Source organism: Helicoverpa zea, chromosome 18 (genome assembly GCF_022581195.2).
Source record: "Helicoverpa zea isolate HzStark_Cry1AcR chromosome 18, ilHelZeax1.1, whole genome shotgun sequence".
In the NCBI taxonomy this organism is placed as follows: domain Eukaryota; kingdom Metazoa; phylum Arthropoda; class Insecta; order Lepidoptera; family Noctuidae; genus Helicoverpa; species Helicoverpa zea.
Window position 1 is genome coordinate 3,338,599 of NC_061469.1, and position 27,664 is coordinate 3,366,262.

The window sequence follows — 27,664 nt, forward strand, 5'->3', positions numbered from 1 at the left end:
CAAAGCGGTAGATGTGTATCGTGTGTCCTTAATCGAATGGCGGAGGCCTGCAGCGGCCAATATATTCCTAAAAAAAAAACACTCGTAGAAAGTGCATACTTATAGAAAACAGGGGATTTAGCCATTAAGAAACATATTAATTGAATCGAATAACATGACTGTGTACGTGCATCTAGAACCAGCAGAGTAAAATTCACCCCTAAGAAAAAGCTTAAAAGAAACGCAGTTTTATCAACAAATGTAGTCTAAACCTTAAATATGTTTGTTCTAGAGAGTTAACAATTTTGTAAAAGTCCTGATGTTAGCTATTTATTCGCATTTTGTACTGGAAAACACAAAATATCCTCATTATGACGAGTTTAGGTGCAACTTTTGAGCATGTCCCAGTAGTCGTCATAATAATTCTAAAATTGACGGGTTTTGGGTCAAATTGGAGTTTTAAAGTACCAATAGATGTCACATTAAAAAAATATATCTTCTATGTTAAAAGTATTCCAAATTGCATATTACATCGATAGCAGATAAACTTAACTATCTAATTAAACAAAGAAACATACCACAGACCCCATTGGAGTTATGTAAATCAAAATACAAAACCACGTGCTGAGTTTCACTTTTGACAGCTGAACTTCACGAAAAAACTTTTTTGTTAGGGCACACACGTTTCGAATAACATATCTTAGACGCCATGACTGTTAAAACCCCGTATTGTCATTTCAATTGTGCAATATGTTATCAACAATTTGTTGACATATAAACCGGCCCATTTTAAGTTCAGTAAAAATAATAAATAAATGTTTTTAGATTAATTGACGACTATTGGGGCATGACGACTTCACCCGCGTTTACCTTATTGTATGCCTTCGCAAAACTTCGCGCAACAATTTGAGATAAATGTTGACTCTGTGAAATGGCGCAATAAAGTTTAAATTAAATTCTTGCAAAATAAATTATGTGCGTAAACAACTTTTCGATTGTGTGTACGTAGCATGGAGGAAGGAAAGATAGCGGAGATGCCATAGGTAGGTCAGGCGCCTTCTTGTAGGTCAATCAACGCACGGGTGGCGTGGTCAGTTAATAGAACTAACGAAACGTTCAGATTGCTATTCAAATTAAAACCAACGATTGGTCTTGGTTGATTGGTCATTTCATTATATTTGAAATGGGTGGATTCCATAGAAGGCGTATAAGAACGGAGCTAGTAACGTTCCTCATCTCCCGAACACGCACATTTTAGCGCGCTACTGTCTTAGGAGATTTTGCGTCATGTCATCTCCGCTGTTCATTTTGTTCTCCATGTTTTGTAACAACAAAGACTGAAATAGCTGTTACATGATATCGGCGTTCATTGACAAAAGACGTTGGTGAACTCTGACATTTCACAGATTTCCGTGGGGGGTGACAAAGGGGAGTGTCGACGAGGGACGCAAAGCCTGATTCATACAAAGCGACACGTTATACTTTTATAAAGACCTCAGGTTACGGGACCATTGTGAATGATTTTTTGAAATCCAGATAGAAGGACAATGTTGTGGATGTATTTGTGTGCCTGTTGAACAGAAATACCCGACGTTAAATATGCAGTTATTAATAAGGCTCCTTTACTCGTATGTTCTTATTTACTCAATTTCAACCCTACTACTACTACTACTAACTACCAGGATGTGCAAAGTTCTAAAAACTTTTCTCGTTTCATGGTAAGTGGGTGCGGTGAAAGATATACGAGTAGGTATATTTTTATCACTCAGTAACCTTTAGTTACTTCTCAGTGTTAAACCCATAAACTAGTAAACAAAAGTTACGACTTGTTTACCACATAGAGATTTAAAACTTTATTTTCTCTCCTGGTTGCAAGGCAATGTTGCAAAAAGTTCTATGAAGCCTTTTAATGTCAATTATCAAAATTATTGTATCAGCCCTTAAAAATTTAAAACGTGTTGGTTTCATTACATTGGCAAAAACGTATTTAGGGGATGTTTTAGCCATAATGAAGGTAGTTGTAGGTAAGAAATTCTGTAACTCCGTACATTAAACTCTAAATAAATAATGTAAAACAAGATATTTAGAGAACACCTACTTCTACAGAAAACATTCGTTCGTTTATAGAAAGGAAATTCGCTTGGTCGATTTTCAGTTCGTTTTGTAGAGAAAAGGTACAGCCTTCATCCATTTGAAACGCCACATGTTGCAGCCGGAAATCCGAATGAATACATGAAAAAATAGTGTTAAGAGCTACATACACATATATAAAAACTTTAACACCGAAAATAAAAACTTTTTAGATAAAATTGGTGCCAGAAATCTATTCGTCATATTTAGTTGCCTATATTTTACATGAATTTATTTAAACTGAACGTATTTGAAGATGAATGCGTCTGTTGTTTAATGCAAGTAATCAGATCTTTGCATCTTTTTAAAAGACAGAATTCCACGATGTTATCAAACAATCCAAAAAACAATGTACATTATTAATGCTGTATACTACCTTACCCAAGCCATACTCAAGATCCATACACCAGATATTTTCCAACAAAAGCGCACATAATCTAGTTTCCACACGTATGATTGACCTCATCAAGCCGACTATTAAACCGGCTGCCTCAATCAATGGCAACAAAGGTCATCGTTCATTGCGTAACGTGAAACGGAATCCATTTAAAAAGTTAATCTATTGCCAACGAAGTGTGGGTGGACACGTGAACACTATGCTAGTATATGTTCTTACTTAAACTGCTTTGTACTTATGTTTCTTAAAGAACATAACAATGTGTAGCTGCAAATAAACTCTTACCCTCTTATTATAAAAACTGCCGCAAGTAGTGGTTTAAACCAGACTGAAGACGTCTTGGTTTGTTACGGTACTAACGATAGTCTTTACATCCTTATTACAAAACGTAGACTAAGAGAAGACTGTTTCGTACTTCGATTTGTCTGTGGTTCAAATAATATCCACAGATTATAAGCAACAAATATTTAAATCATTCGTTCAATCGTTCCGAATTCTATGCGCAGTTCCTTTTTACATTATTTTATTAAGTGCATTTTGATGAAAAATAAATAACTATGATAATAAAACAAATATCTATGCGATTGAAAATATTACGTTTTATTATTTAAAGGTAATTTTATATTTCTAGTATCTTTTAACGATATACACGATCCAATTATTCTCTTTTGAACAACTATCGAGTTTGCGCGTATAACGGAACGTCAGCGCGCGTATCCGAGTTATGTTTTGTTTTTAGGTTAGGAATAACTTGGATTATTTTCATCCCGATTTAGATGATTAAATAAGACATTGTGCATCTAATTAGAACCTCTTCAAAATTAAATGCACAATAACTTATAAGTACACAGTATATCGTGTGCATTAAATTACCAAACAAAAGGAAACAACATAAAAGTAGAAAGCTATCTTTTATTCCGATGTCTATTTATACAGTCAAACGCACTGATACATGTCGGAAACACAATCACACAATCTTGTTCCAAATCTTCTTCGTATTATTTCGAAAAACGTACATCGATATTTATATCGAAAATTGTCGTCAGGTAATTTGAAGAGATTTTCTCGATGACGCACTCTGTTGGGTCCCCGGACACTCTCAATAGTATTCTAACACATCCAAGTATTCCAAATCACACATATTTATATCCACTTTCGTTTTTTTCATCACAAAACAAATAACCTCGAAAGTAAATAATGTCGGAATTTGACGTTTGTCGACTAAGTACTGCAGTTAAACTAGGGGGCTCGATGGTTTATCTTTTGTACTACAGATAGTAATAGGACTTGCGATAAACTGCGTTTAGTAATAACGTTTTTTCAAGGTCGTACTTAAAGCTGGATTAAAGGTAGTACAAAAGCCGATACTTATTTGATACCGCGTTTTATAATAAGAGGGTTTTAGTTCAAATCGTCATAACGACAAAACGTCAACGTCATACAACCAGATCAAAAGGACCCTATTTCATACCACCATAACAAAATCTTACTTATTCAAAGGACATAAAAAACCTAAAGATACTTACACAATTGAGTAAAGATTGTTTTAATACATGAAGTTGAAATTTCATAAAATTATATTAAAATCGATGAAATGTCGCGCCTCAAGCGTACATAAGGACCAACCGCCTAATCAATATATCGTACACAACTATTTATCGCGTACCGTATTTCTAATATTAATCCAAACTGTTGATAGTACGACATTGTCTAGTGTAAAGAATATTTAATCTTAATCAAAATCTGCCTTTAAGTGGATTAGGTCTCGTACTAGTTAGGCATAGTCTAAATTAGTTATTGGTCTTTTAATAAATGTACCAACACGAACGATATTGGTCGTCTTGTTGAATTTTAAGTAATTTTGTTCTAACTTATCATGAAGAAGCAAACGCGTGGGCCTAAATGGCTAATGGAGTGCATTATTTAACCAAAATACAGTCTAATTAATTACAATAAATATTTAATAAACTTTGTTATTACTTCATCAGTATATTTGCTGAGACAGGCAAGTAAATATTAGTGCCGAACTTATATTGGACTAACTTTCGGAACTGTAGGCGTTATAGCGAATATTGTGTGGGCGTTCCTACATTATAAGGGTAGTTTTTCTTAGAATAATAAACATAATTATTAATCTTCGTAATGACAATGTATCCATAATAACATTATTTGTTCAGAATCAATTTCTTGAATAATGGATGGAATACATCAAGTTAGACAAAATTATGTAGACAAGTGAGTAAAAATGTGGATGTACTGAGAGAACGAAGAATTGATGGATAGTTAGTTTTCGTGAAGAATTATGTATGCGAAATGGGAACGAATGATGGAATAGTGCCTACAGTACATACTACTAATAGACTAGCAACTGGGGCAAGAAACAAAGAAATGAAACAAAGTGTAAAAGTTTATTTCAAATGCAATATGCCAATATTGACGGATCGTTCCGACGACTACGCTTATTTCTCTTAGTAAAACGTGTGTGGGAAGATCTCCATTACACTTTTAATTCTCAGTTATAGTGAAAGAAATAGGGTCGCCATTTCACTCCATTTAGCCCCTGAGCAAAAATATAACCACTTCCTTTCTTACTTACATTGAATTGATGACAGCAGTAGAAACTGAAAATAGATACTACTTAAGAAAATGTACTCTGATAAATCACCAACGAGTTACAATTATGATGATTAGCTTCATACAAGGGAAGAAAGATTTTTTAAGTGAATTAAATAGTATCAATAGCAAGTCAGAATAAGAGGCAGATTTTCCAGATTGGTCTTCTAAGGCAGCGGTTCCCAAATGGGGTTCCGCGGAACCCTGAGGTTCCGTGACAGGCTCTCAGGGGTTCCGTGGAAAATTCAAGATTTCCATATGGTAAATCGTTTCACTTTTGACAACATTAAATTATTATTCATTTTCAATTAAATTGTTTTAAATATTGCATTCCAAAATTCCATTTAGGCACCATGTAGGTGGGTACCACTCAGGAGTGTAAGTCTCGTACTTTCGCGACAAGCGCAGGGGAAGGCCACGGCAGCAGATAAATTAATTCTGTTTTTTACAAATTGTAGATTAACTTAATACCTCCAGGTCTTCGGCAATCGGCATAAGTAGGTAGCGAGTCGGCCAAAAATCACCGCATTTTTTGGGCTTATTTCATCGCCAGGATTATACGTTTTCATACATTTGACAGGACGTGAAATGACACGGCATATGAGTATTTCCAGTGGCTATTTTTACCATGAATCAAAATGTGACATTATTTCCAATTTTTGCACCTCCGCGAGTCCGAAAATTTCGCGCTCGCTTCGCTCGCGACTCCATGTTGCGTGTGATGCTTTTATGTTCGTTTAATTGCTCAAGTATCCAGCAAAGAAATAATTTTGCGCTCTTCCGTCGAGGTTTCCTTTGATGTTTATTTTTTATTCCTCTGGTTCAGAAAAAGCAATAGCGCTTTCTTCGCTAGCTGCTTATTCATTTGGATTTGCTTTTTTGTGTGGATATTGTACTTTTTGAGACCTTATTAATTTACAGTGGTTTTGTTTATTTTGTGTAGGTAATTAAACTAAAAAAAATTCGCGCTCGCTTCGCTCGCGATACCGGCTACCACTGCATGTCTTTCAATGCTAGCGGGTGCTTGGAACTTCGTTTTTAGTTTAAAAAAATCGCGCTCGCTCGCCTCGCACGTGTACAAACCCAATCTATTTCTTTTTGCGTTTACTTTGTCAGTCTTCAAACTGAAAACTATTCACATAATACACAAAGTCAAGGGTGGCCAAATTATTTTCTGGCAAGTGTGGCCATGCTACGCCTGAGTATACTGAATATATCTCTAACCATATTATAACCTTTTGGTGCACTACCACGCGCCGCGAGCCGTACCTAAGTATATTTTACGTCTTTAGTTTACTTCTTACTTAAGCTAAGGTTCCGCCGAAAAATGGTGAAACGAAAAGGGTTCCGAAGCCAAAAGAATTCGGGAACCGCTGTTCTAAGGAATTTTCCTACATTACATTCTATGACAAAATATTTAAGAATGGGAGCAAACTCTTTAAGATAATAAAAGATCCAGGCCAAACGGATAAAGATTAAGAGTAATGCATTTGCCACATTACGCGACTTGAATTTGGGTCGCTATAAAACCCGGAGTAGGCTGTCATGTCGCCGTTGCCAATATTGCCATATAACCACATAAACGCCATGCTGAATACCTTTGTAACTTGTTGTGTAATATAGTATTTATTGATGTACAAAGAAATTTTCGTCGATAGCTTGAAAGGCTCTTTGAACGCAATACAGGGCGTAGACATACCAAAATTCATATAGCAGTAATGATTTTTAAAAACACCTACAAATCTTTTCACCAATGAGACATTGTTTGATCAACTATAATGGTTCTAATCATCACCAATATGACATGATTTCGATATTGAAATACCGAATGAATGAAAGTCATTTAGGAAAGACCTAGTTCATGAATCTTAATGCGAAATCGAATCCGAAGTATACCTGCTCAGAATATTAAAACCGTCAAAAGCTAAGCTTGAAAAGAAAGGAATTTCTATTACTTACATACTTCACTTTCAATCTGTAAGATCCAGCATTTGTATTAGGTGCTCAAGGGCCATTCCAGGTTACTTAAAAGAAATCTTCAACTGATTTCCAAAGATGAATTTAAACTTTAAGTCGTAATGAATAAGATCTTTAATCATTCGTCGTCGAATCGTTGAACTATGTTAGCATGGGATAAGTAAGTATAGTACCAGCGAAGTTGGCACGCTTTCAACGGACTCTGACTAGTCAAATCTAAAGTCAGCCGAGGGCGTATCAGGCCAAGTACAGCGTGGGTTTCAATTCTCACTTCCAGTTACAGAGTTCTATCTCAGTATCACGAATCAAGGCATACCCGTATACAGAATTCAAATAAGAAAGAAATGTTATTTCCAAAGTTAGAATTCGGATAAGTTTAAGTCCAACCTAGACTTCTTATATGCAGTAGCGTATCTTTTTGCTTTTGTTCCAAACGATATCTTGCCAAAACTTACATTCGAAATACACAAGAATTTCGGAACTAAGTAACTCCACACACTAGGGTATGAAGGGAGGTCCTTAAACTTGAAGGGCAGCTAATGTACAACATTCTGAACAAACCAATCGATCTTCCGTCGCACAGTCGCGTGTACTGCGATCCATCAAACTGGACCTACCGTCACATAATTCGATATACATCGTACACTATACAAGCCTTCCGGATAAAAGGGTTTTCGCGAAAATTCGAGGATTTTGTTTTTTATTTATATGGAAGTAGAAAAGCCTTTTAATATACACGCGACTGGAAATTGAGGCATGAACTGAACTCAAATTGAACAGAAAGGCCTACTAGCCTAAAATAGAAGTTAAGTGTTAATAAAAAGAAAATACATACACCAACATAAAGAAACAAACCCCAATGCATTTACCTGAAATAAAATAAGACAAGCTTACGGCAATGAAATCTGCTTAAGTCTAGTGACAGTGACGAAAAAATATGCAGCCATCTAAACTAATTACAGCACATAACGAAAATAAACGATAAGCTTTCATTTTGTAACAGGAAACAAACTCATACATCTTAATCTATCTAAAGAAAGGTTGGCAACAAAGGTCAGTTAATGACCTCTCGACAGGTTCAACTGAGAATAATATAAAGCCAGATTAATACCCCGTGACAGCTTGAGGGGAGGTGACGACTGACGGCTGAAGAGTATCAACACATTAAGACGACGGTACCTCTATTAACAAACACCCTAATTCCATAGCTCATGGTAACCCATGGGCATTCATAATTGTGTATGAACGATTAAGACCAAAGCTAGAGGCTACAAGGACACCACTTGTCGTTATTATCAATGTTGTATAATTTGATGGTGTTATGCTCATCCTTCTGACATTGTCCTTAATTCAGGGTTGTTTGTTTATTAAAAGGCGATTTATTCGATTCGGTTTTGTATACCTAAAATTGCAGGGGTAGTTCTGATGCCTTCTTGTCTAAAATATATCCTCGGTTTTATGAAGTTAAGTACGTAATTTATGTCCCGATTTGTATGTCAATTGGTTCATTATTTGGAAGTCGTCGGAGTTATGTGTAGAAAAGGAATAGAATTATCGAAATGCTTTGAAAACGTATTTTCGTTCAGCATCATGTAGGTATCTACATGTTTATCTTTTTTTGTCGCCAAACATATAAAGGAGCGTTGTTTCCGTCAAAAATCTGCACGAATTTGGAAATAGTTTGTATTGGTACGGAGCGAGCAATTTTGGCTGGAAATCTGTTGGTATGCATGCCATATCTGACAGGAAACTGGTTCAAGGCAAGTCTAAATAGTGATACGAATCAGGTTTTTTACGGAAAAGCGGTGACAAATGACGATCATGGTGGTTCCATGTGGGTCCTGACCTTATCAAGTCATCGGTCTTAATCGCGCGGTAGGATCTTGACTTTGATTGATATATGCTGTAACTTGATATATATGCAGTTGTAGAGCGGGCAAAGGAATTGGTTAAAAAACTAGTCAATACAAAGCTGAGGACATACCAAGGATACCAAGCTACAAGTTACTTATTAGTTCCCAAAGTAAACGAAAATCTCTTATATTTTACATAAGGAAACAATACAGTCAGCTCGTTAGCTAAGCTTCAATAAGATTCTTCATTAAGGTTCCATCGATTTAACAAAGTTTAATTAGTGAAACAATTTTGAAATTCGGCGGAATCTCATTAATTCTCCTGTAAGTTTGACTTTTATAACGTCAATAGCAAAAATACTGTTAATTTTAAATCTGAATACTCAAAAATTTCATAAATGGTACGAGTAACTAAAACCCTGATGTGTTGCCAAGAATCATAGAAATATTTTTAGAAATACTTTTCTATTAAAGAAAATGCAACCTCTTTAGTGACAGACACTACAATCGATAACAGAACACCCACTCGAAACTTAGCACCAACAGCCACTAAAGCAAAGTTTTGAAACGTTTAAACCCTATCAAAAGCCTGCACTCGCTTCGTAAATCAATACTAGCTCATAAAAGTTGGTAATTCTCTGCTCGCTTCCTTGTTTAAACCATATTTATATGAAGCATAACATGAACGGAATTCCGAACGGGAATCAAAATCAATATTTTGCGAGATCGGAAATTATACGACGATGGAAGCAGAAACTCTAAACTAAAATTTTGTACATAGCTGTGAGAAAGAACGAAGCAAACACCGCACCGTTTTGTTAATAGATACCTTCGTTCTAGAAAACCACCATCCCGGAATTCACCACCATTAAAATTCTTCACAACAACCCTGTTGTTGCATTCCCAGAAATCTCTGAATACCTTGTAAACCCAACAACAAACATCGCTGAAGGGTTTAAATCACTTTAGGATGCTTCAACACCCGCAAACAGGAATAAAGGATTTGTAAATGGAAACTTCTCACACACTCGCTCAAGTAATAGGCAATAAGATAGCCTCCGGCCACGATTACCCTTGTTACCCTAACCGTTTTTACCCAATACGTATAGCGTTATCTGTCTATATAGTGATTTTATTTAATGTTTCCGTCGGCGAAAGGGTTTTTCAGGACAATATCTGCCCTCGAGCCTTCAAAGATCCCGAGCACCCTCCAGCCAGGCGTTATTATACGAGACATTACAATTCATGAGATAAAAACATCCATCTGCACTGTTTGTGAACATTTCGTAATACTGAATGCCTTTTTGTTGTTGGTGGAGTACGTTTTAATGCATAATTTTCATGTACCTGTGAAACCGTTTTAAATGTTGTTTAAAAATGTTCCAGTATTATCTTTGTCTGCAATATAAGTAGATAGCCCTCGTTTATTTTCAAACAAAGACCCTCCCTAAGCGAATAGGTACATGAAATTAACAATTAAAACTTAGAACGATTAACCCAATTACAAAATAGTCGTAAAGCAATGTCCCCAATTGGCCGTGAAAATTCAAAACAAAGACGCATTTCAGTACCCACAATAGGGTAAGTATGAATAAAAGGAGCCGAGGAAATATCAGAATCGTTCACATCGATTGACGTGCGACGGGTCGGCGCCATTGGTCAGCGCTCGTGACGTCACGAGCCGTATCGACCCGACGCCCACGGGCGCGCATGCGTCAAGCTTCACCGCTCGAACGCGATTGGTCGACGGATCCATCGTCGGATTGACGTACGTAATGAATTAAAAGAATTCAATTGAAATGAATTTCAGAACGCACATAACTTTTTAACTGACGTCGGCTCTGAGATTTAATTGGGTTTGTTCAACCGAGGGATGTAACGTAGGTGTTTTAATTACAAACGAGGGGAAGATTTTTAACATTCCAAGTTCAACAGAGACATAAAGAAAGGAGAGCAGCAATAGCTAGATAAACTTAACAGAGTAAATGAAAACAGTAGAAATCTGTTTAAAAAAGCAAGACCACATAGAGAAGCCAATAGCTTAATAGGTTCACTGACATAAATAGAAACGATTCTCATGCAAACAACACTGGTGATCGATTCTCTAAGCCTCAAGGGCAAGGCCTGTAGTCGCAGACGGGGTGTCAGACACACTGGACACACAATACCTACAAGATAACTGATACGTGACATCTGCTAACGGCTTATTTCGCATACAATCTGAATGTATTCTGAAAGGTCGGCTATTGTAGGCTGCGTTGGATGGTTCTATAATTTTTATTTCCTTTTGGTCGTTTGAGCCGTGGGAGTTTAAAATGGACCTTTGACCTTTTGCTAATAAACATAAGTAACTTAATCATTTGCTTTTCGGAATCACATTTACGCAATCAGTATCAGACCAGGCACTCAAAGAGCCCGAGAGGATTGCCCTCTTATGATTTAATTTTAAACGAATAATAATTTTGAACGAAAGTGTATAAATAATTTTCAGGGACATTTAGAGGATAACTCCAACAGCAATATGTGATAACTATACTATACTAATATATATGATAACTCCAACTCCAATATGAGTCTGCAATATCCCTAATCTATGTGTATTGTTGGACTATTCACACCACATAAAGCCTGCTCCATAATCCGGACTTCATAGAACAAAAGGATATTATTTACGGAGGTATTAATACACCACAATGGGATATGTCCAGGCCTGTATTCAACAGATCACACTGATGGCTCTCGAATGTAAATTCGTCGCCCGCATTGATCCACAGCTCAATACCTGATCTCCTGGAATTTTAATTACAGAATTATTTCCAGTGACGGCTGATGGTAATCTATTAACGTTTGCGGTGGGCTCCAAATTCCGATTGGCAATTTTCCGAAGGTTTCGTTTCAAGGGCTTTTGAGGTCCTTTGTAGCAATTACCACAGAGTTTAATCATTAATTTAGAAAAATGGACACAAAGAATGTTATCCAATACAATTTCTATTTCATCTATCACATAATGTGCATGGTTGCCATTTTTGAATTTTCAAACGAAAAGAAGAAATCAAAAATGAAAGCAAAGAATAATGATCCTACAAGATTATCGTTAGAAAAACTACCTCAGCTGTATTATCTCGGCACCACATGTTAGGATGATAAATGAGCCTTTTCATTAAAGATACATAACATTATACCGTCTGCCATCGTTATTATGAAAGAATAATAAATAAAACCACCACAACATTACGTTCATTCATAATTTGTTAGCTTTACTGACTTTTGGAGCAGGTACACTAAATTGGCAAACTTTGACGGCTACACATGAAACTTATTTATGCATGTTAACAAACTTTTTATTTGGTGTGAATTTGTAGAAGCAAACCTTAATATGATCAGTGCACCAGAATTTCATATGAGACGGAGAGCAGAGCATATTTGTAGAATTTTTGTTACAGGGTAGCGGCCAAGCTTCTACATCCCGTTGGTAAACTCAATTTCAGATTTCAGGTCGACTATGCTCCCATGAAAAAGCTCCCCATTCCGTGAATACCGTTACTGATTTACTGCACTGGTAATTTACGCTGAAAGACACCTGATTGTAAAAAAATACTGCATATTTTTTTGCTTATTACAATTATTGCGAAATACTGCATATTTTTTTGCTTATTGCGATTATAGCAAAAATAATTCTTAGCTTTAATTATGTCTAAACACGAACAAACTAATTTTTTCTATATTTTTTTGTATACATTTTCTCCTCTTCAAGCTGGTAGGTATAAACAAGCCAGGGGTCGGCAAGGGCACAAATTCGCGTATAACGTTCATAAATCGAGCGAACCTTGCGGATCCCACACGTATTCACCTCACGCATCTTGAATTACTTCAAATATCAGACGGTATTTTTCTGTTTGAAGAGCATTATTTAACCTCTTCGGGTCATATTTATGCGTCACATGCAAATGTAGTTGATGTATTAGGATATAGAGTTTAGTTATGTATCTTGTAAGAATACAAAGTTACCACTTGAAACATCATCGAGGTAAACAGTTTTCCTCTTGATAAAATATTTCAAGTATTCCTTCTTTTCGTCTTATTCAGTACTTTGAATGGATGTACTTACGGCTTTGAAATACATACAAATGCTTATTACAATACATAAAGACAAAACATGACATTCTCTTTGAATACAGACATTGTCTTTTGTATTCAAAATTGTTTTTCATTTGGAATATGGCAGAAGCTGTTGAAAGAATACATATTTACAGCATCAAAGCGTTTTGCTCTTGAATTGTTCACATCAACAAATTATATCTTGTCTACATATTCTTTTGACAAAATATTTCTAGGAAAGTAGTCTGTCTGAGACGAAAATAAATATTTTGCGATTGCTATTTGCTTCCAAAATGTAATATTGTCACGTTCAAGTAAAGCCTTCAGTCTTACACCCTATTACTTCATTATTGCTCACTAACAAAGGAAATTGAATGATAAATCATAAGCAATACGATTTGTAATACAGGTAGACTTCTTACATTCAGTACAACATTTTGACGAATTTCTGACAAGAAGAAATTTTGCAAACTTGAATAACGAATCACAACAAAATTTAATCAAACTTTTGTAACAAGTTCTAAATTATTTTATAGTCCGTGCCTAACGTGACTTCCGGGAGATTTCTTGATTTCAAAGCTACTGATATTGCAATATGAATTTTATGTAACTAACTTTTCAATTGGACTACAAAAATCCTGATCCTCATTGATCCTCATCTTCTACATACCGAATGTATGTATGTATGTATGTAGAAAATGAGATGTTTTTTTAAACCTATTCAGTATGTCAATTTTGATTTCCAACCACACAACAGCCTCATTGTTTCCGAGACGCATCAAAAAAACATAGAGCAATACTGTTATGCGAGATCGTTATGAAAGGGAGATACTCTCTGAGCACTGCAATAAATAAAGCAGAAGGTCTCGAGGCAATCAAGAACGGCACTCGTCGCTGTTGCATTTCTTATTGCTAAGGTATAACATTCTGCAGAATTCATTCGAGAAGTCGATTACAATAGGAACGAGGAAATTCTAACTTTCATTATAATACTACAAAGATGAGAGATCAATTGGACATCACTAGCAAAATCTACACTTACTGATTGTTCATTTCACTAAAAGCGAAAAACTAAATGATCCTACTTTTCTTTCTATTTGCACACAAATACTAAACTTGCTCTTATCTTAAATTAGGTTTCTGCACAGCTAGGAAACTAAGCAATAAAAAGGAAGTACATATCTTGGTATTGGCATCACATTTGACATCAAAATGCACCCTGTTCTTTGTGCTATCACTTATTGAATAACTAGTAATTTCAACTTTAAAGTACCTGTGTAAAAATCCTTATTTTTACACAGGTACTTTAAAGTTGAAATTACTAGTTCAACATGTATCGAAAATATTCCATAGATTTAAATGCATAGTAAATTCACCATCCCTATAAAAACAAACCGTAAAATTCACGCAATGATGGTACAATTATTTTAATGGGTCGTCGCTCCCCTCGCAGTTAAAGGAAGTAAAATATTCCTACAATGCCAGGATAATTTCTGAATTTTTCACTTACAATTCATTGCTCACTGCACAGCTTTTGTGGAGATGAATTAAACTTGTGACTCATTGTGGATGTTTACAAGACATTTGCAGAAATAAACCTATCCAATTTTCCAAGTGATTGAGTTTTTAAACCCTAAAACACGTCTACAATACTTCTTATTTCAAAAACATATCGTTAACGTGCAAAAAAAAGGATGGCGAACAAAATAAGTACCTTAATGTATTTCAAAGGCTACATTTAATTTCTCAAGATAAATCGTAGCGTCACCTCGTAAACTTTTCGTCACCGAAATGATAAGTAACTTGTAGAAACTCAAGAACTTTTGTATTTACTTCATTTCCAACTACGGTTGCTTTTGAGTTCAGAGAAATGGGTCGAACAGCTTCGGAATACTGATGTTTGTTCTCAACTGAAAACTCAAATATTTTATGAAATGTTGCAGTCGTGATTACAAGTTATGAATTAAAAAAAAAAAAAAAAAAATACTTAGAAATATAGTATAAGTACCAACGTCCAAACATACTGCAATGTATATGAGGACGCTAATAAAATACAAAACTAAATGGTGTCCAGACAAACTAAACTATCGAAACCAAACGGTTTCATTTCACCGAGCTACAGTGTCTTCGCATAAACGACTTGAACTAAATTACAGACATATTTAGAAACAGATACCAAAATAGGATATTTTCAGCTTACATAAAGCAAGTACCCGAAAGTCGAAAATACTTCGCGAAGCATCGTCTGTAAGGGAGTCACCTTGGACGCAACTCAGCACGGAATACTTAGCTACCGTAAGTTAGTACATTTATTGCTCTATAAATTCGCAGTTAAATGTACTACACGTTCATATGAATTGTTTTTATTTTTATGTGGTACAAAAACGCAACTGTAATTGTATTCCTTTCAGCTTTCGACTTAGAAGCGGGTTGTCCAGTTTTTAAATAAAAGCAGTGTAGTTCCAACTAACTGTTAATCAAATCAAAATCAATTGATTAATCAATGGAATGAGACCAGTATATCAACAACCATAATAAAAATAAAAACCTAATGTAAACACATTAAATAAACCTGTACTCTTGATAAACAAGCGCCTTTCCCACATTTTGGACACTTAATTATTTGGACACCAAAACAATACCATTAGGATGTTCACATTAGTACCAAAAATCCTAATACAAAACACCACCCCTGTAATCACCTAGCATGACCAAAAACATTAGTCCTAAATACAACAGTAAATGTACTAGAAGTTTAGTTCCAATGTATTGTTTTAGACAACTGCGGCGCCACTGTGTCGCGAACGCCCGCCAATCAGCACGGCCAATTGACTTTTACCATAGAGTTTAGAAACACGCAATGGTATTTCAAAGAAAACCTTCCGTCAATGCAGTTACTATAAACCTATAACTTGGACAAAGTGAAAGGGAAAATATCCGAGTTACCAAGTTTAGAGAATGTTGCCGTTTTGTAGTGCGAGAGATATAGCTCCCTAAGGGACTATGGGGACTCGATATCTCCTACCAAACACAGCTTCAGCAGAAAAGACACTACGTCCTATAGATACATCAATACATAAAGAACTACTGATGCACATAGAACCTTCTCTAATTAGTAATGTCTATCTACGATCAATCACATGTTGATAAATTACTCGATTAGGCACTGTAATCCCTAAAGACATAAAAAGACTACATAATGTACTAACCATTTAATTATATTATAGATTCAACCTTGCTTTTTATAAGTACTAGTCCTTTTTATGATCTCATCCATACTACTACTACTACTAGAATATATAGTTTTGTTCGAAGTTTTTTAACTTGTTTTTTAACAACTACCTCCGCGCTCGTAAGCACCGTCTACTGGCAGTGCCCGTATGCCGTACCGTGGCCCGTGCATCGTCCCCTATCCCTCGTGTCCTTTCCGCGCTCAACAGCCTCATGGAAACTTTCCCCGATTGTGATTTATTTACAGATGAGCCTTATATTGTTAAGAAAGTATGTTTAAAGTTTTGTGAAAGTTTATAAACTGTTTTTTATTATTTTATTATTATTTTTTTTTATTTTTTTTTTTTTTTTTGCTATATTTTTATTTGTAAGATGTTTTATTATGCCTGTGTTTATCATTTTTTATCTTGTCTGTTTATTACTATGTGTGTTACTTATATGTTAATTTAATTGGTTAGTAAAACCGTGTTAACATAAATAAATAACTCCATGGTGCTTTACATCTTTTTCTTCTTCGGTCTTATTCTTTGTTCATCATTATCATCCTCCGAGCCTTTTCCCAATCATGTTGGGGTCGGCTTCAGTCTAACCGGATTCAGCTGAGTACCAGTGCTTTACAAGAAGCGATTGCCTATCTGACCTCCTCAACCCAGTTGCCCGGCCAACCCGATACCCCTTGGTTAGACTGGTGTCAGACTTACAGTCTTCTGACTACCCGTAACGACTGCCAAGGATGTTCAATGACAGCCGGGACCTACAGTTTAACGTGCCATCCGAAACACAGCCAATGGTGTCTAAGATATACTTAGACAGTACATACAAACTTAGAAAAGTTGCATTGGTACTTGCCTGACCTGGGATCGAACCCGCGCCCTCATACTTGAGAGGTTGATCCTTTACCCACTAGGCCACCACGATTTATTCTTTGTTATTGTAAAAAATATTCTAGAAAAAATCCTAATACAATTTCTGGTTAAAATAATAACAGCAATAGGTAAACATTGGCTATCGCTATAATAGCCCGAAGGCACTCCACATTGTTTGCATTACGAACACCAATTACTGCGTGAGGAAAAATCGTGATAAGTTACAACAACCAACTTTAGTTTTCCTATGCTAGTTACATGGTTCATAAGAAATTGAAACCAGGATATCAGTTAACAAGCCTTTTCTCGCGGTTTCATCCTATATAGGTACAACACCCTATGTAACTAATAGTGTAGCTTTCCAACAGTGAAAGACTTATACAAGTAAAAAAAAATATCCTCTTTTAATAAAACAATAAACCTTATTTATTTCTGATATCTTTTAACACTCACTGGCTAAGTACATACTGCTTACCACGCTAGTAAGATCTTATCCAATCCACAGACGTACCTCAGCAAGCGTAACTTAACTATAATCTTTACCTTGTGTTGGTGTTAAACCACGAGCTTTTGTTTATTTTCCTTTCGAGAAAATTCCAACGTCTAGAACACTCTAAGATGTAAACACTCTGCAACTTAATCTCCTCAATCCTAAGGGAATTAAAACCTAGTAAATATAAACACGGACCGAGGACAAAATGGCAATAGAAAATCCCGGTGACCCGACCATGAACTATTTCTTGACAGCAATTAATAAGTAAAACTAACAGCGACACTTCCAAGTACCCTTTACACGTGTAAATGTATTATAAACTAGCCGTTTTCCCGCGGTTTTACCCGCGTCCCGTGGTAACTACTGCCCGTACGGGGATAAAATATATGCCTATGTTACTCGTGGATAATGTAGCTTTCGAATGGTGAAAGAATTTTTAAAAACGGCCCAGTAGTTTTTGAGCCTATTCATTACAACCAAACAAACAAACAAAATTTTTCTCTTTATAATATTAGTATAGAAAAGGCCCACGCTTTGTTTAATCAGGATCTCTAAAGGCTAACCGTTCAATTAAAACGACCAAACCTATTTGTGTAGACAGTTTTAAGATAATTTGTTGTGGAAAATCAGCAAAATTTTCGTCGATTTATGCTAATTAGGGTATCTGAAATGAGAGTCCCAAAAGCGTTAAATAAACGTAACACCGCCCAGGTTTACGGGTCAAATGTACTCAGTCTAATTGGTTGATTAATCAAATAAATGGTTAAAGTATTTAGGGTTTTATTTTCGTCTTATTTTTGGAAATTCAATTTGGGACGTTACAAGTTAAGAGCACAACGCAAAACTGAAATAACTAATCTTGTATAAGAATTTAGAGACCTTTTCCAGTTCAGTTTTCTATTATTTGTGAACACATAAGAGAAAAATAAGTATTTACTACAGAACCACTTTAAAACACCCCACTACATATTGAAATTGACACCAAAACCGATCACAACAAGACACTTATTATGCTCCATTCACAATGACGTACACTGCCATTAAATCCCAAATAACTACAATACACGCATAAAACAAACTCATAAAGGGGTTACGACTAATTATAATAATAAGTGGGGCACATGCAGCCCACTCGCAAGTACGAACAACTTGTCCTGGGTCCCCGGCGCCGCCCCGTCGCGTCTATGACGCATCTACTGGATTAAAAAGATAAACCAGCGTCTGGGAACTACAGTTTATTTACAAATATATAGATTAGACTTCCCCACAAAGTCACCTTAACTTTGAAGATGTTACGACGAGCTTCAAGCCTTTCTGAAGCTTGTTTTTCTGGTCATTAAACGATGATGTCAGAAGTGACGTAGCGGTAGACTGAAGGTCTGAAACTGACGCAATTCGCCATAATAGACTGAAAGTCGGATTTGCTTGAATATAACCAAAGTGAATTAAGTATGTTCTTATGAATCATATACGTAGTAAAGAAAATTAAAATGATTTTGACCTTTAGAGAGCGGAGTTCGACAAGTTATTTTCTTTTTGTTTCTCTTAATAAATTAGTTATAAAACTTTATCTGAATTCGTAAAAGAAAGGTCGTCTTTTGAATTATTTTTAGCAATAAAAATAATAACAAACCACCCAAAGACAGTAATTTAAAGGTTTACAAAGAGCACTCGCGATAATAATTCGAACAATTATTTGGTTAGAGACAGATTCAAAATGAATCATTCATTGGTCTCGGTGGTAACGTGGTTTATGAAATAAATGGATTAACGTCTGCTGGCCACCGCTAATGTTGTTTTTTATTTTATTATACAAACTAAACTAGACGAGTAAATAAGTAAAAAGACAGATAAGCAAATCCCACATTATTAATTATAAACAGATATTCTCAAAGAAAGGATGACAGCCATAAACCAAGTAAATATGACATAAAATATGATTAATACCGCGCTTAAAAAGTTGCAGTATTAATAGAATTCCAAGTACTTTGCATACGTACTGAGTTTGCAACGAAATGCAATAACGTATTCCGTGAAACTGGAAATGAAGGTAAAAGCGTCGCGCGCTCTAAATAAGTATCTGAGCCACTGAGTAAGGAAATATGAATATACCATAATGCAGGTAGGTCAGGCGCCTTCTTCTAGGTCAAATATATACGGTGGGCATGACCAAAAAGATAATTTACGAGAGAACTAACGACGCATTCGGGTTCTTGGAGACATCCGTCAACGATTTTTGGTATTACAAAAAATGGCTGGGTCCAAAGATGGCGTATAAGCACACCCGCTTTTCGGCGCGCTACTTTCTTAGGACATTTTCCGTTATGGCACCTCTGCTAGTTATTTTGTTCTCTATGATCTGAGCGTACTGAGTCATACATACACATGTATGTATACCCAACCTTTTCCAGTTTTAAGCTAGTATTCAAGAAGCTTGTGGAAATACATCATCTGTGAAAATAACAGTCTATCTATAATTTTTCATCAGATACGGCCTAGTGATAGACTGACGGTCATAAGGACAACGGCATCTTAAAAATAGGTACCCTTTGGATTTACCCTTTAGGTAGGTACGGAAACCCTAAAAAACAAGATCTATCAAATTACTTCACAAACGAAACCCCTAAAAAACTTTTGCTATTTTCTCGACAAACCAAAAAAATACTTATATTTTCTACTGTCTAGACTAGAACCATTAACTCTAGAAGGTTCTATAACCGTCATAGTCTATTTCGAAAGCACCGTTAAGCTTCCTGCAGCGCTCAATCGAATTGTCTACACAGGATATTGACTTTGAAAATCTAACGTAGCGATAATTGTAATTTCCGCACTGACTGCAAGTTTAGATTTATTTGCCCTTTTTCACATTAACAATATCCTGGTAATAGTTTAAAATTAGCCTTTATTTGACAGGGATTTAAAGCTTAAATTGACTGCTTTCTCTGTACCATCTCGTGTTTATATTATTAGTCTTAGTTCAGACCAGTTATACTGATCTAACAGTATTTCTTTCTTTTTATAGCAACATCGTCAGCTATGCCGACCCCAAAACACTTGGGACAAGGCTCGGACGATGATGATTTTAGAAGAAATACAAAGAACACCTAAAAGTTACAATTGACAAGTGCAATACAAATAAATGATCAGCCTTTTCTATCGATTAAGTCACAGCAACAGTAAGAACCATCTTAAAAGGAATGTCTTCCATACAAAAAAAAAACTTCGAACATTTAACAAAACTTTATAACATGAGATAGGGGCGCCCGTTTCGGCTTTTGTCAGGTCACCCAGTTACGAACAGGTCAATACAATGTACGCTCCCGGAACATTTAATGGACAAACGGGAACTAACAATGCATTGTCTGTTTAAAATATATGAGTAATGATCGGGCACCAAACCTGATTAGAAAAAATATTATTCTACAGTTCTCGCTAAGTATCTTTGCCGGTCCGAAGTTAGCTACTAGTGACTTCAGGATAGTCAAAAGGTAAGTAAAAATAAACAACTTGACGAGAGCAGTGACTACTTATGTGAAAATCAGCATGCATCAAAAAAAGGAAGATGATCATAAAAGATCAAAGAAAAAAAAACACTTCCAACGCCCACTCTGACGCATAATGTTACGTTTGTACAATATACGACTTTTTCTAAGGATTTACCAGATGTGGATTTGGATAATCCTTTCTTTTTCGTAATTTTAGATTATACACGCTACACGCTGTTAACATTATCAAGTCAAGATCTCTTTAAATTCACAAGCAATCGTCAAACATCGATTGTTACATAGAAAACGTTCGGAAAGGAACCGTAACTCAACCGGCCGAGTACCTGTACGGTAAGTTACGTCCCCCGAGGCCGCCGGTCCGGTCGTAAACCAGCCGTACGGCCTTATAAGCGGTAAGTACTATTAATAAGGTGGAACTCAATTGAAGATCTCGATATACTTATTGTTGCGAGAAATGCAAGGGAGATTAAGGGAGGGTTAAGGTTTTGTAAGCATATACTTTTTGTTCCGAACTGCTAAATTAATTTTGACCATACAAGTTAAGAACAATAAAAGGTGTTTCTAGTATTACTCAGGTGGCAAAGACCTGTATCTCCTATCTGGCGAAAGGAATACTAGGAGTTTCTTATCTTATGAAACCGATATTCTAAAAATAGGTACCCAAGTGAAAACATACAAACATCCGAGAAATATACAAACTTACAAACAAATAACGTCCTATTAAATACTCCTCAAAAAAGTCTAAAACATTTCTTGTTCGTAACCTCAAAAAAGGCTCTATTTCTGCGTAATTAAGGGCAAAAACGTATTTCAAGAGCGCAGGTGTGCAAGCTCGGTCTTACAACGTAATGCGAACCCAATTAGCGCGGCAGATAGGCTCTGCGTGAGCGCTAATTAATATGTCACAATATATCAATTTATCTTTACACAATTTCGGGATTAGGGTCAAGACAGTCTGTAGATTGCTTCAGTGTTTATAAGTTTAGAATTACTTGTGTTATTTCTTGTCAAATGTTATTGATTTGAAGTTAAGAATGAGGAAAATATTTTTTCTCGTCCTCTTCATCATCACATCACCCACTACAGAACACCTGGGGTTCTATTGATTTCCAAAAGCGGAGATGATTCCCCATTGGTTTATAAAATGACCGGTTGACAGCGGCCTACGTCCAACACCTATCCGTAAACAGACTATCGTATTTACCATGTCTTACGAAATTCTCAAAAACTCATCTCAAAACACATGCATTATTTATTCTATCACACACAAACACATACATATACAATACACAGACACGAGCACAGAACCGCAGGACTACATCGGATATCAGGGATTCCTTGACCCAGTTGCAGGAACGAGGTCCCTCGCAGTCGCGCGATTATATGCCAATAAGACTGTAGGAATAGTTTCAGCATACAGAACTAGCATTATAAAGCTTATATTTATTTTGTGACTTAAAAGTTGTCAATTTATGCGTTTCGTTCTGAAAAGTTATTTTCTTTTTCTGATTTTCGTCAAATGTGTATTCGTTCCAGTACTAATGGAAAATACCAGTGAATGGACTTAATGTAAAAAAAGTAGTCTAATGACAACAACACACCTCACAACAAGATGCATCACAATTGCAAAAAGGATTGCACGTCGTAAAGGGATTTCTTATTCCAATGCAGTTTGCACTCTCCACCCATGTTGAAACTTATTCCCAAGATAAACAGACGCCAGGAAACAGGATTTTCCTCCGCAGGAAAACAGTACCTACAGTCTTCCATTCATATACCTACCTACATAGTAAGATTTACATCTACCTGAAAACAACTTACAAACTCACACAAACACATCATATACATATTGCTAGACACACACACACCCATAAGCAAATATTAACGGAGTTGTCTCTCATTGTGATTGAAACAATAGCATTAATCAAATAATGGCTCAGTAATCAGCGTAACGAGGTACTCACAATGGTGGGAGTGTAACAATGACACCCCTTGCCGTGTCTGGATTTGATTAAGTTGTTACTTAAGTACTTGACTCACTTATAAGTACATAGTGGAGCTTTAAGTATGGAGAAAGACAAATTTCTGTTCAAATATTTATAATTTTTATGAAGTTGTGTAATTTATATGCGTATTTGTAATTGATACTGCTGAATTAGGTAATAAAAAAGAATTTCACACTTAAAGACAGGTAATGTGTGTCTAAGAATAAATAGATATTTTTTTATCCGATAATCAGCTACACTCAGTTCATTCAGTTTATTCCTATGTATCTATCTATTATTTAACTCATGCACATTAACTGTGAATCGTTGGAAATTACCGACAGTCATCACAGCCATCTTTCAACCTAATGAAACATTAAGCTCTCCGACTATACGACACGTCAGAGACAGCCATATAAAGCAATTCATCAGATTTGCAACATATCTGCGCTCGCCAGTGTGACACGTGCATTGTGGGGAATGCATTAATTAGCTTACTACTGACAATTGGAACAGCTGTCATTGTTGGAGAATATATGTAGGGATGTACTGAATATAGGTTTATACAGTGTAACACACGAAATATAGAGGCACACTACAGCAGATTTTCTAGGAAAGAAACAAAGCTTTTTATTCTACATCTATCTTATGGGTGTCTTCTGGATGTATCTAAGTTCACAGCCAGGTCAGAAGAAAAATATAAAGGTACTTATATTAATAGGAACGAATGAATTATATGATGTTTTACAATCTTCAATACCTGACAATCCTTCCATTAGCTAAATTATTCACATCACAATGTAAACACCTTGATTAGCGACACCTTGATTATAACATCTCCAAGTCATTACAATACCACAAAAATACGGACATCACATAAGAAAGTACCTATCAAACAGAAGAGCTAATAAAAATGCCCATAAAAATTACCATATAAGCTTAGACCTCACTCAAAATAATGAAACCATTAATCAAGTTAATAGCCCTAAAACGAATAATGGCCGGTGATATCCTCCAAGAGAATTTAGTACTCCTGAAATAAGGGCCATCCTATAAAGGTACGATTTCAAAGCTGGCTGCCGACTGCAACTGCTGACAGCACAAGCCGCGACTGTATGAAATCGGCCGAAGCTGGTATGTATCTACCTCTACATGAAACCGTCGCTGCTAGTGCGTTCGGCAGATACAGTCGGCGGCTGGCATTCAAAACGCACCATAATGATCAAATTAAAACCTATTTTGTAAGTAAATTCAATTATGACGAACTTACCTCAGTGTAGAACCCGCCTTAGCAAGCCGGTGTCATCTGTAACAAGATTACCATATTTATGAATGCTAAAAATATATTTTTGCTTATTATATTAAATTGTGAGTGGAATAAAAAGGGGTTTTATTTAGAAAAGTAGGTAACCTATCATCGAAGTCGAATAACTTTGGCACAAATAAATGTGCTACAAAAATAAAACAGCAAACTATTCGTTTTAAAACTATCCTTCTCATAAAACACATAACAGAAATAGTGCTCCACTTTAGCCTGTTATTGCACAAATGCTTCCCATTGTTTAGAATACGGTAAAATTCACTTAAACTCAATATAAAACGGGAAGACACGACATGAAACGCAGCGCACGTATGTCATATAGTTTTGCACACGTGAGATATGCAAACAGAAAACAACATCACGATAGTTATATGAAGGAAGGTTATTTTTAAACCACACCCCAGGTGTACTAACGAAGCGAGAACATCCAAGTATTTTTACATAAAAAACTCGAGCAAATCCCACTTTTAAGCCCGGCTATAACATTTAATACTTATCCTTTTCTAACCACGGCGCAGAAAATGCCATAAAATGTAATGAGCGAATCGGGATCACATTACATAAAGTGCAACAGAGTTGCTTGCAGCTGTTGAAAACTGCAGTTAGCTGCACGTTGCTGCAACTACTGCAACATGCTGTGAACGTGACCCGGATAAGGGTAAATAAGATATAAGGGGTGTTTGACTACATAGTGTAAAGGCGATAGAAATGTTAACGCTTCGAAATGTTTTGAGAAATGATGGTCAGTTTTTATTGCAGGAAACTTTGTATGTACTGTTGCGAAAGTAGAGGTAATACATACACACAACTGGATTAACACATAATATAATAGTTGTGGATGGCTTAACTCGGAAGATAATCCAGACCTGATCGTAATGTCGACACCGACTTTACTACGAGTAGGTATAATATTATTTACTGAACATGAGAACGAATCTTTTGATCTATGGGAAACATAACTCTATTTCTAAAAATATATTCACTCTAGTTGCTTTCCAGTGAAGAGTGAGTAAATAATTCCATCTTGATGTTAACCGTGTGAAACAAAGGAGCGTGCCGCGGGCGTAGCCGCTTCGTAGCACCGCACCGCTACGAATAGCCTACGCAGCCGCTACGACAGCTTTTCACATCAGCTACGTGAAACCAATTTATAAGGTACAGTTTGCTATTTAAAATGTTTGACTATTTAGAATGTTTAAATGTAGTTTTGCAAATAAATACATTGTATAAACACACGACGGAAATATGGATTGATTTTAATAAAAAACAAACTATTTCTATGAACTACGGTACAGGCCATCAAAAAAGTCAATACCCTGATCAGAATATTTGATCCAAATATTGCTAAAGTGACACACTTATCTTGAATAGCGAATAAATTAGGGCTTAAGGCGAAAACTATTTTAATCCTCAAAATCAACAAAATCAAATCGAATTTGTGAACCAAATAGTCTGACGTGCTGAAGCCGAATTTATCACTAATTATAATAACGGCGCCGGCAATCCGGCATCATCCCGTCGTTTGTAATGAAGGTTATACAGAACGGAGCAATTACTTAATCGAGGGTTGTAGAACGTGTCCCTTGTGCTGCCAGTCAGCCTCCGCCAGAGCACGGCTCCTCAATGACCGGGGCGAGGGGGGAGCATCGAGCCCCTCGTATATTCCAATAAAGAAGGACAAGACTCTAATAACGCGACCCCAGTAAGCTCCCAAAACGACACCTCAGACTTTCGAACCCACCACCAAGTCAAAATCAACCTTATCATACAGAAAATAAAGTCGAAATTACATCGAACTGTACCAAACTCAGTAATAAATACGAAAACAGAACCGCACGTCCGGTGAAGTTTTTAAGAGAAGACGACGTAGGTGGAATATTAGGTGAGGTACAAGTAATGGAAATTTGATAACGCGTGTCGGCAAGAATTACACGCCTACCGGGAGCCGAGACTAAATGCGTTGTGAATATAAATAATTTGACTATTACCACAGTTAAGATATTTTCCTGTAAACAGTTTTGAAGCTACCTACTAACTTTGTAAAAATGTCACTCACACAGGCATGTACATCGACGAACGCCGTGCCTCGAGCACATGGGTGTGTGGTGACGTTGTTACGAAAGTTAGTACCTGCGTAGCTTCACAACTGTTTACAAGAGAATATATTGAAACTGTGTACTGATTACTGAACTCCATCAACAGCGATTTTATATATATTTTAAGAAAACTTCATATACTTAGTACTTGCCCAAGCAAGACTTCGCTACGCGTCTGCCAAATCAAATAATGAAACGTACAGAGCAGACAAAACAAATACGTATTGATTTTCAACATTAGCAATACTGAAGTTATGAAATTGGCAAACGAAGCTTAATAATATCTTCAAGGTGAATTGGAAATTAGATTCGAAAAGGATAACACAAAATCCCAGTTCTCTATTTCTGTTGTCTGATTTTCGAACCACAGTAATCTTCGTCTGGGTGTTTCCATTTGTCTGATAAGAATAGAATAAATATCAATACGTTACTATTTAACGTATTTTTTGGCGGGACTCTATTTAGGGTCATATTTGGAGACAATAGACGTGCCTGAAAGATATAGCGGATGAACCTAACAAAATAATTACCAGTCTGCAGAAAATATCCAACACCATTAAAGAGTGACCTACTTCTCAGCTAAAACAATATGGCGCCCAAAAGACCTTCACTTGAAGACCGGGAACTAATTAATTAAATAATCTCATAATCTCTCGACAATCCGCTTAGCTTTAATATTACACTTACAACTGCAGTATATTATACAAACGATGTAAGACAAAGACTTAATATTTTTGACGGCTTTAGCCAGGAATTTTTCCTCAAATTATATTGAGGGTCGAGAACTAATTAAAGGAAACTTTGTTCAATGAAACCTTTTTGGGTAACCTCGACTCTTAATGGGTTTATTAAGTCTGCTATAAGGTTTGGTAAAAATTGGTGTTTAAATAACCATAAGTGCAAGTGCAATATTCACAGACACATTAAGTGGAATCCAGCTACAATTTACACAAAAGATGAAGTGTTTCAAAAACAATTTAGCCTCAACATCATAGTATTAAGCCAGCATCATGTTAGTACACAAACTTGGTTGTTCAATTAAGTCCTAACGGCGGGTAGGTAGTTAAATTTGCATCAAGTGTCGCCACGGACGGCCCTCGGCGCGGACTTGTCACAAGT

At 36.1% G+C, this 27,664-nt stretch overlaps 1 protein-coding gene across 3 annotated transcripts in view; it reads right to left on the bottom strand.

Annotated features, from left to right (window-relative positions):
• Positions 1 to 27,664, bottom strand: part of LOC124638807 (kinesin-like protein unc-104) — a 104,331-nt gene that overhangs the window by 69,181 nt on the left and 7,486 nt on the right. For all 3 annotated transcript variants that reach the window (XM_047175916.1, XM_047175914.1, XM_047175915.1), the window contains exon 2: positions 24,399 to 24,434. The gene's annotated coding sequence lies outside the window, so the exon portion shown is untranslated. The remainder of the gene's footprint in view (positions 1 to 24,398; positions 24,435 to 27,664) is intronic.